The following is a 10,534-nucleotide window of genomic DNA, read 5'->3' as shown; positions in this document are numbered from 1 at the left end:
TGAGAGAGAAAGGAAGAGAGAGGAAGATAAATAGAATAGAGTGAGAGTGAGAGAGAAAGAGAGGGAGAGACAGAGTGAGAAAAAGAGAGATACGCAAAGAGAGAGAAAGAGAGAGATAGAGAGATGGAGAGAGAAAGAGAGAGAACAAGGGAGCTAGCGATAGTGAGAGGGTAAAAGAGAGAGTAAGATAAATAGAAAAGAGAAAGAGAAAGAGACAAAGAGTGACAGAGAGTGAGAGAAAGAGAGAAAAGAGAAAGAGAGAATTAGAGAGATTGAGAGAGAGAGGAAGAGAAAGAACGAGAACGAGAGAGAGAAAGAGATGGAGAGAGAGAATGAGAGAACCAGAGAGGGAAAGAGAGAGAGACGAGAGAGACAGAGGAAGAGAGATGAAGAGAGAGAGAGAGTGTGAGAGAGTGAAAGAGAGAAAGAGAAAGAGAGAGAATGAGGTAGAGAAAGAGAGATATAGATAGTGAGAAGGAGAGAGAAAGAGAGAAAGTGAAACAGAGAGAGAGAATGAGAGAGAGACATATAGAGAAAAAAGAACAGAGCGAAAGAGAGAGAGATAAGAGAGAGAGAAAAAGAGAGAGACAGAGAGAGAGAGAGAAAGAGAGAAAGAGAAAGAGAGAAGGAGAGAACGAGAAAGAGAGAGAAAGAGAAGGAGAAGTAAAAAGACAGCGAGAGAGAGAGAGAAACAGAGAGAGAAAGACAGAGAAAGAAAGTGAAAGAGAAAGAGTGAAAGAGAGAAAGAGAGAGAGAATGAGAGGGAAAGATAGAGACGAAAAGAGAGATAAAGAGAGAGAGAATTTGAGAAAAAAGTGATAGAAAGAGAAAGAGAAAGATAGACAAATAGCAAAAGAGAGAGGGAAAGAGAGAAAGATAAGGAGCAAGAAAAAAGAGAAAGGTAAAGAAAGCGAATGAGAGGGAAATAGAGAGAGAGAAAGAGAGAAATATAAGAGGGAGTGAAAAAGAGCAAGAGAGCAAGAGGTAGTGGGAGAAAGAAGATAGAAAGAGAGAGATAGAGAGAGAATTAGAGAGAAATAGAGAGAGAATGAGATATAAAGAGTGCGAGAGAGAGAGAAAAGGAGAGAGTGAGATAGAGAAGAGAGAAAGAGAGAGAAAGAGTTATAAAGAGAAATAGAGAGAGAAATGGAGAGAGATAAAGATAGAGAAAGAGAGAACGATAGAGAAAGATAGAGAGAAAGAGAGAGTGGGAGAGAGAGAGAGAAAAAAAAGAGAAAGAGATAATGAATGAGAGAGTGAAAGGAAGAGAGAGAGAGGAAGAGACAGAAAGACAGCGATAGTGAGAGAGAAAGAGAGGAAGAGACAGAGTGAGATAAAGAGAGAGAGAAAGATAGAAAGAGAAAGAGACAGAAAATGAGGGAAAGAAAGAGAAATAGAGAGATAGAAAGAGAGAGGAAGAGAGAGGGAAATAGAGAGATTAAAAGAGGGAGATAGCTAGAGAGAAGAGATATTTTCTCAGGATATTCTTCTAGTAGTTTTGTAACCCAATGCCTTGCGTTTGTTATTCGTATTTTCTTGCTCTGAAACAAAATTTGTGACAAATTGTTCGTCCACTTCTGTAAATCTACTCTTTTTGACCGTTTCAGTGTTTTTATATTTCCACTCCTGATTGTGTTATTTTCTCCGACGAAAGTTGATTCGGTTTCAGCGACACATTTATTTAATTTGTTTACCAGTCATGAAAAAGAAAGGAAAGATCATCTGACTCAGGCAGTGGTGAATTTTCTGAAATTACTAGTTCATGTTTTGCATAATTTGCGAAACTTCCATCGTCCAAAAACTATATTGTATACATTGAATAGGTACCCAGTGGGTGGTAAATGGAATAGGTACCCAGTGAGTGGTAAACATTTACGATTTTGTTCTCCTACCTTTAAGAGTCGATTTTTACCATGCTTGTAGTCCATTTTCTTTTTTACTTACATTTATCGTTTTCTTTCTGGATCTTTTTTTCTGTAAGTTATTTATTCTCTCTACTCCAAACATTTATTTTTGTTAAATGTCCCAAAGTGTTAGCGGCTGATTGATACGAAAATAACTCCTTCAGACCAAGCATAAGACAACTATGGTTACGTCCCTTGATACAGTAGTCCGTGTTGCGTGGACACCTTGACTGAGACGATTGGTCTGAGATGAATAGACTGAGACAGGAAAAGTAAGGTTAGCAAAACAAGCAGATCTCTCTGTTGCATGGGTGAGAACTATGTACGTTTGCACTTATTCTTATTCAATTTTTGTACTGAAGGTGACATTTCTGTCACACTAATTAAGAAAAAAGTGTGTACATATATGATCTAACCAATGAAGGAATGTCTCGAATAAATATACTAGTTTTTGTGATATGTCGCGACGAAAATGGTACAATATATACCACCCAGCCTTTATCAACTGTACCAAGTACTGCAAAAATAAAACAAATTCAAATCAATTTAAACATTTATTTCAGGTCCAGTCAGGATACAAATTCGACAGAAATAATTTCCACGGCTGATTACAGAGACCAGTTTATTGCAAGGAACATGCTATCAGCCAATGTTGTTACCGCTATTTTGCCTCATTCAAAAAATATTTAGCTATGAAATCCTGTTCGCTGTGCTTTAAGGACTTTATCGTACATCCACATGCTGCTGCTCCTTTCTCACCACTAGACAGTTCCGATCCTTTTTTCAAATGCATGCATAATTTGCCATGGGAGTCATAGATATAGCTGGAAAATGACACACAGACACAGACACGCAAACAAGCAGGCACATATATATAAGCAAACACATGTTATTTACAATGTATGTAAAATAAATTTCATTATATTTCAGAAAGAAAGGGTTCATATGCTAGTGATTTATCATTAAAAATCTTCTCAGTTTTTGCACAGTATTGCAAAAACAAATTAATACCGGAAGATTTTGTTAAAAATGAAATGTGAATGGATTTTGTGTGAAAATTTTGAACCCAATCAGCATTGTTCAGTCTTCCACGTTATTGATGGCACATCTGTGTAATCAATTGTATTATTGAAGATCCGATTTATATTATAGGTGAATCAGAACTTTTGATCCACTGTTTTCAACCATGAATGAGTCAATATTTTGTCACTAGTGAAATAACGTACTTGGGAAGAATGGCATGCGTTTGTGTACATAAATGATTACCACGAATCCGTCTTAGGTATATATCCTAACGCGTCTAGATAAGAAGAATTTGTCAGGATGTCATAGAAAGCAGAAAATTGTCCGCATTTTCGGATGATACCATGGGTTTTCTTTGACATAAAATTAAAACAGTTGACAGAATGCGGATGCGTCATTAGATTAGTATAATACATATACGATAATAGAATATATATAACGACATGAATATGCAATCATTTACCTTCAATACGGAAAGGTCAAAGTCACAGTAACTAAGATAATTTTATCAAGACAATATGTACATGCAGGAGCCAACCTGAGCAAACATAAACTGATTAAAGATAAAACAGGTTAAAGATGAAATAGGTGTAAATAATCATTAGGCTACCCTTGTAAAATAAACGACAGATTAGTCATGTGAGTTGAGTCAAGTATGTCAAGACAAACAAACTTTTCAAGAGAAAATATCTTTCTATGTTTGAGCAATTTTTTATGATAGATATTATTTACGTACACAAGTGTTATGAAACAAATTGTATTATATTATAGCGTACAAATTATACAGTTCACAATCATAAAATAAGAGTACATTTCGTAACAGAGAAGATAAGGTATGTTTACTAGCAGTGGATTGTCTGTTGTTATACGATTAAAAGAGTTTCTTTCTACAAAATCTGAAGACATGTTCGCGACGATTGTTCAGCTTGGTGTGGAATGAAAATATCTGACATAACTTATATAAGTGTATGAAAACATAAAATGTTTGCTGGTTGTATTCAGAAACGGTACGGCAGTGGTCCACACTCTTTTATGTTATCCATTTTCTCAACATTTTGCATTAAGCGTCATTTTGCATTAAGCTTGAGGAAAAGAGAATGTTTGTAGCCTCATGTGTGTGTGTGTCACATGACTAGCATGATTATTAAAGATGATCAAAAATATATACAAGGCTTACTAGCATTTCAAACATACATACACATACAGTGAAAACACTAATTTAATTAAGTACATGTGTTCGGAGGGGCACAGTCAAATAGACCACAAATATGAAGACGTCTTTAAAGAAAACGTTATGGATAGTCTTTAATGCCATTGACTAAGTAAAACACATTTAATCTTTTAAATCTCTTTTTTCAGTATCATACAAAAGACCTAGTTTACATTGAACATATATGTACGGCTAGCACGTACGTTAGGACCTCCTATTTCAGAAAAGCTGAAAAGATGGAACACAAGATCTAGACATACGTCATGGATAAGTGTGGTATGTTACATTTTACACAAGATATAGACATACGTCATGGATAAGTGTGGTATGTTACATTTAACACAAAATCTAGACATACGTCATGGATAAGTGTGGTATGTTACATTTTGCACAAGATCTAGACACATGTCATGGATAAGTGTGGTATGTTACATTTTAAGCAAGATCTAGACATATGTCATGGATAAGTGTGGTATGTTACATTTAACACAAGATATAGACACATGTCATGGATAAGTGTGGTATGTTACATTTTACACAAGATCTAGACATATGTCATGGATAAGTGTGGTATGTTACATTTAACACAAGATCTAGACATACGTCATGGATAAGTGTGGTATGTTACATGTTAAGCAAGATCTAGACATACGTCATGGATAAGTGTGGTATGTTACATTTTACACAAGATCTAGACATATGTCATGGATAAGTGTGGTATGTTACATTTTAAGCAAGATCTAGACATATGTCATGGATAAGTGTGGTATGTTACATTTTACACAAGATATAGACATACGTCATGGATAAGTGTGGTATGTTACATTTAACACAAAATCTAGACATACGTCATGGATAAGTGTGGTATGTTACATTTTGCACAAGATCTAGACACATGTCATGGATAAGTGTGGTATGTTACATTTTAAGCAAGATCTAGACATATGTCATGGATAAGTGTGGTATGTTACATTTTGCACAAGATCTAGACACATGTCATGGATAAGTGTGGTATGTTACATTTTAAGCAAGATCTAGACATATGTCATGGATAAGTGTGGTATGTTACATTTAACACAAGATCTAGACATATGTCATGGATAAGTGTGGTATGTTACATTTTAAGCAAGATCTAGACATACGTCATGGATAAGTGTGGTATGTTACATTTTACACAAGATCTAGACATATGTCATGGATAAGTGTGGTATGTTACATTTAACACAAGATCTAGACATACGTCATGGATAAGTGTGGTATGTTACATGTTAAGCAAGATCTAGACATATGTCATGGATAAGTGTGGTATGTTACATTTTACACAAGATCTAGACATATGTCATGGATAAGTGTGGTATGTTACATTTTAAGCAAGATCTAGACATACGTCATGGATAAGTGTGGTATGTTACATTTTACACAAGATCTAGACATATGTCATGGATAAGTGTGGTATGTTACATTTTACACAAGATCTAGACATATGTCATGGATAAGTGTGGTATGTTACATTTTAAGCAAGATCTAGACATACGTCATGGATAAGTGTGGTATGTTACATTTTACACAAGATCTAGACATATGTCATGGATAAGTGTGGTATGTTACATTTTACACAAGATCTAGACATACGTCATGGATAAGTGTGGTATGTTACATTTTACATAAGTCGAGATGTTTCTTTTTCTGGATATTCAATCAGCACTGCAATGTCTCAGCAAATATTACAAGTACGTGTAGTAAAAAGTCTTACCATATATAGTAAAAGTATAAATAGGAACAATTACGTCGTCTGCAAGAGACTGCAAATAACAATGGTAGCTTTAATAGCTCCGTGTGTTGTTGTTGGTATATGATTGTAGTCATTATTGTTGTGTATGCCTGTGGGGATGCGTAACCAAAACGTACAGTCTACCATAAAATTACATACACATATATTAGTATTTATAAAGAGAGAATAAAAATACCTTTAGGACACTGAGACAAGGAGGACAACAGGAAAAATTAATATGGAACAAAAATAGTCAAAATATTTCATCTGTGAAGAAAATAATTATTTATGTTTCTGGAATCATCGTAATAACATAACCATACCAATAATAAGAAACATCATGGACGTTCAGTTCTAAATAGGGTTTACATTACACACTGTGTATATACATTTTGCTCTAGTTGTAAGTATTATGTTTATATACATCATGATCTAATTGTAAGTACTATTTATCTGAAGTATGTTTATATTCATTATCTAAAACGTGTGGTCGAATAACGCTGTCGATCACTGATAGAAACAAATAATATGGAGGATAGGGCAGGGTCATTGACGCTTATAGACATAAATATGCTTTGGTCAAAATTACTGTTAACATGTCTTAGTGTGAAGCTGAATTCTAAACATATGTTCGCTTCTTGAAATTATATTCATGATTACAGACAGATTCAAACAAGAATTATAGGAAAATGATTTTGCTGATCATGAGGGCAAAAATGAAAAGAAATAAAAACAACCATCCAGATTATAACAGTGTAAGCTTAGTCTGGCACCCAAGTATAAGTTGAATATATGACTGCAGAAGAGTCGAATCAAAATCGATATGACTGCAGAAGAGTCGAATCAAAATCGATATGACTGCAGAAGAGTCGAATCAAAATCGAATGACTGCAGAAGAGTCGAATCAAAATCGACTTTGACTTAATCATTAGATGATTCAATATTTATCGACTCTTAATAGTGAGCAGTAGTTGGTCATGAGGGTCTGTTATGAAGAGGATGATGAATGCCCCTCCTTCATAGTATGTTTCTAATGTAAGCCACAATAATAACTGCTTTAATGGCAATTTCACCGTTACATCAGAATTAAACTGATATTCGACGAATATCGATGCATCATCTTGAGGTAAAGCTTTCTTATTGAGTCAACGTTGCACGCACAGACCGGCTCATAGTGAAGGACGATTGAAATAAAAGACTACCAGTGCTTATGACATTTAACACACGCTTAAAGGTGAGGTAAATCTACGACATTAAATTGATCCTTATGCATGTTTTGTGCTATTGCAAAATAAAAATAAATAGCACATGTAAACAATATATGAAAGTAGTCTGGAATTTGTCTGCAGTTTCGTTTTCGGATACATGGGTTATGTTCTATAAGTCATTTCTTCTCACTCAGTATTTCCCTCATTATGTGTAAGCCTGTTTGTTTATGTTTCTGAAATTGGGCTTTATGTTATAACTGTACAGACCACTGAGACATTTTACGTAAGATAGAATTATCAGAAGTATTATGTCTCAAAGATGGGTCTCTCCTATCAATTGCACTAAATTTTATCGTCAGATATATTCATCTTCTTACTGGCCTGTCTTTCCCCACGTTCTAGTTGTTGCCATTGGTCATATCATTCAGTCTCATCTTGTACATACTTTTATTTTCCCTCTTTCTCCTTCATGTAAAGAGCAAAATACTTACCACCAGTTGCGAGTCAATCGTTGATTATTAAATTTAAATTAACGTTTATCCACTCTATATCTGAGCTGTTTATAAATTACTCTGTAGTAATGTATGTAATGACAAGCTTGTCTGACCATAATGCCGCATTATCAGTGATATTCTGACGCCTTGGACAGCTCCATTGTAAAGGACGTACAAAAAAATTCCAACTGTCATAATGTATCTATCTTCTACACAACTGTTCTGAGTTTGTTTAAGGTGAACCAAATATTACTCTCACTGAAGTCATCTTTTGATTTCACTTACAATGCTGTGCTAAGTAGTAGTCGTGGTCATCCCAGATTGTGCTTTCGCCAAATATAGATTTTATTTTCTTAAGTTGTTATTGCTTTCTTCTTATCCTTCAGTTACATTATCCCCTAGCTGCCTCGTCTGTGATGTGATACTCTATGAATATACTTATCCAATGCATCCGTTATTGGTGAGATCAGGTAGACGCGAGTGAGTGTGTATTAATTGTGCTGACCAATTAGGCAATATTGTCAAATGTAAACATTGTAAATAACATCATAATAAACAAACGAATCTTTGAACGAATTCAATTCTTGCGGTTCTGTTAGATTTTAAAATGCAAATGTTTCGTATCTGGTTGTTTTTTTTTTCTTTCTTTTAAATCTTTAATCACGATCCTTAGATGCTGAGTCTAATACTACACCTCTCACATAGAATATCGTATATTGAGTCTAATACTACACCTTTTACATAGAATATAATAGTATGAGTCTAATCCTACAGCTCTTACAAAGAATATAATATACTGAATCTAACACTACGCCTCGTAGCTAGACTATAATATAATGTCTAATACTACATGTTTTACATAGAATATAATATACTGAGTCTAATACTAAACCTCTTATATTGAATATAATATACTGAGTCTAATACAACACCTCTTAGAATATCATGTACTGAGTCTAATAGTACACCCTGTACATATAATATCATGTACTGAGTCTAATACTACACCCCGTACATATAATATCATGTACTGAGTCTAATATTACACCTCTTAGAATATCATATACTGAGTCTAATAGTACACCTCTTAGAATATCATGTACTGAGTCTAATAGTACACCTCTTAGAATATCATATACTGAGTCTAATACTACACCTCTTAGAATATCATATACTGAGTCTAATACTACACCTCTTAGAATATCATATACTGAGTCTAATACTACACCTCTTAGAATATCACATACTGAGTCTAATACTACACCCCGTACATATAATATCATATAGTGAGTCTAATACAAGACCTTGTACATAGAATATCATATACTGAGTCTAATACTATACCTCTGTTGTTGTTGTTGTTGTTGTTGTAGGGTTTAACGCCATTTGTCTGCACAATATAGGCTATACATGGCGGCCAGTATTAATGGTGGAGGAAGAAACCGGGAAGACTCCGGATAGAACCACCGACCCACGAGAAGCTGCCGGCAAGCTTTCTCATATATCCACATTGGCCGAACCCGAGACTCGAACCAACGCAGACAGAGATGAGATGGCAGTGATCCGTAACGGTGAGCGCTTTCGACCACTCTACCACTCGGGGCCGCAAAATTAATATACTGAGTCTAATACTACACCTCTTACATATAATATCATATAGTGAGTCTAATACAAGACCTCGTACATAGAATATCATATACTGATTCTAATACTGCAAATCTTACATAGAATATAATACACTGAGTCTAATACTGTACCTCTTAAAAAAATATCATATAGTGAATCTAATACTAGACCTCGTACATGTAATTCATATGCTGAATCTAATACTACACCTCTTACATGAATATCATATACTGAGTTTAATACTACACGTCTTACATATAATTCATATAATGTGTCTAATACTGCACCTCTTACACAGAATTCATATAATGTGTCTAATACTACACCTCTTACACAGAATTCATATAATGTGTCTAATACTACACCTCTTACATGAATATCATATTCTGAGTCTAATACTAGACCTCGTACATATAATTCATAGACTGAGTCTAATACTGCACCCCTACATATAATTCATATAATGTGTCTAATACTACACCTCTTGCATATAATTAATATAATGTGTCTAATACTACACTTCTTGCATAGAGTGTCATATACTAAGTCTAATAATACATCTCTTACATAGGATATCATATTCTGAGTCTAATACTAGACCTCGTACATATAATTCATAGACTGAGTCTAATACTGCACCTCTTACATAAAATTCATATAGTGAGTCTAATACAAGACCTCGTACATATAATTCATAGACTGTGTCTAATACTACACCTCTTGCATAGAATATCATATAATAAGTCTAATACTACACTTTTTACATAGGATATCATTTACTGAGTATTGACATTTAGTGTCCATGCAAATAAAACAAGTGTATGAACGGATTTTTGTTCTTTAAATATGAATGTCATGAAGAAAAATGTGATTAGAACATGATTATATTGCATTTTAAAAGTTAATTGCCTATGTTTGGCTGTGGTGTGGAACCTACTTGTCTAGAAATTAAAATATACTAATATGTACACATTACGTAAAGAAAGATAAGACAATATTTTACGTGAATGTCCTTCATAGCACGAAATATGATAGGAGTTATAGAAAAAATGTTACATTTATAAACTGATTTTAGACCTTGCATTATGTTGAACAGATTCGTTTATATTCAAAGTAATCTGGATGTTATACAACTTACAGTCAAAGAGTGATATAATATTTTCACTATATAACAAAACTGTTGGACATTTTAATGTGTAATAAGTGCATTGATTTATTATTGGTCATAAGTCTTCGTTCATAGTTTTACGTCAACTCCGTTAATCCAAGTTTTATTCGGGCAATCACGGCTACAGAAA

Source organism: Sinohyriopsis cumingii, chromosome 17 (assembly GCF_028554795.1).
Source record: "Sinohyriopsis cumingii isolate HCF-2022 chromosome 17, ASM2855479v2, whole genome shotgun sequence".
Lineage (NCBI taxonomy): Eukaryota > Metazoa > Mollusca > Bivalvia > Unionida > Unionidae > Sinohyriopsis > Sinohyriopsis cumingii.
Note: the sequence above shows the minus strand (reverse complement) of the source record.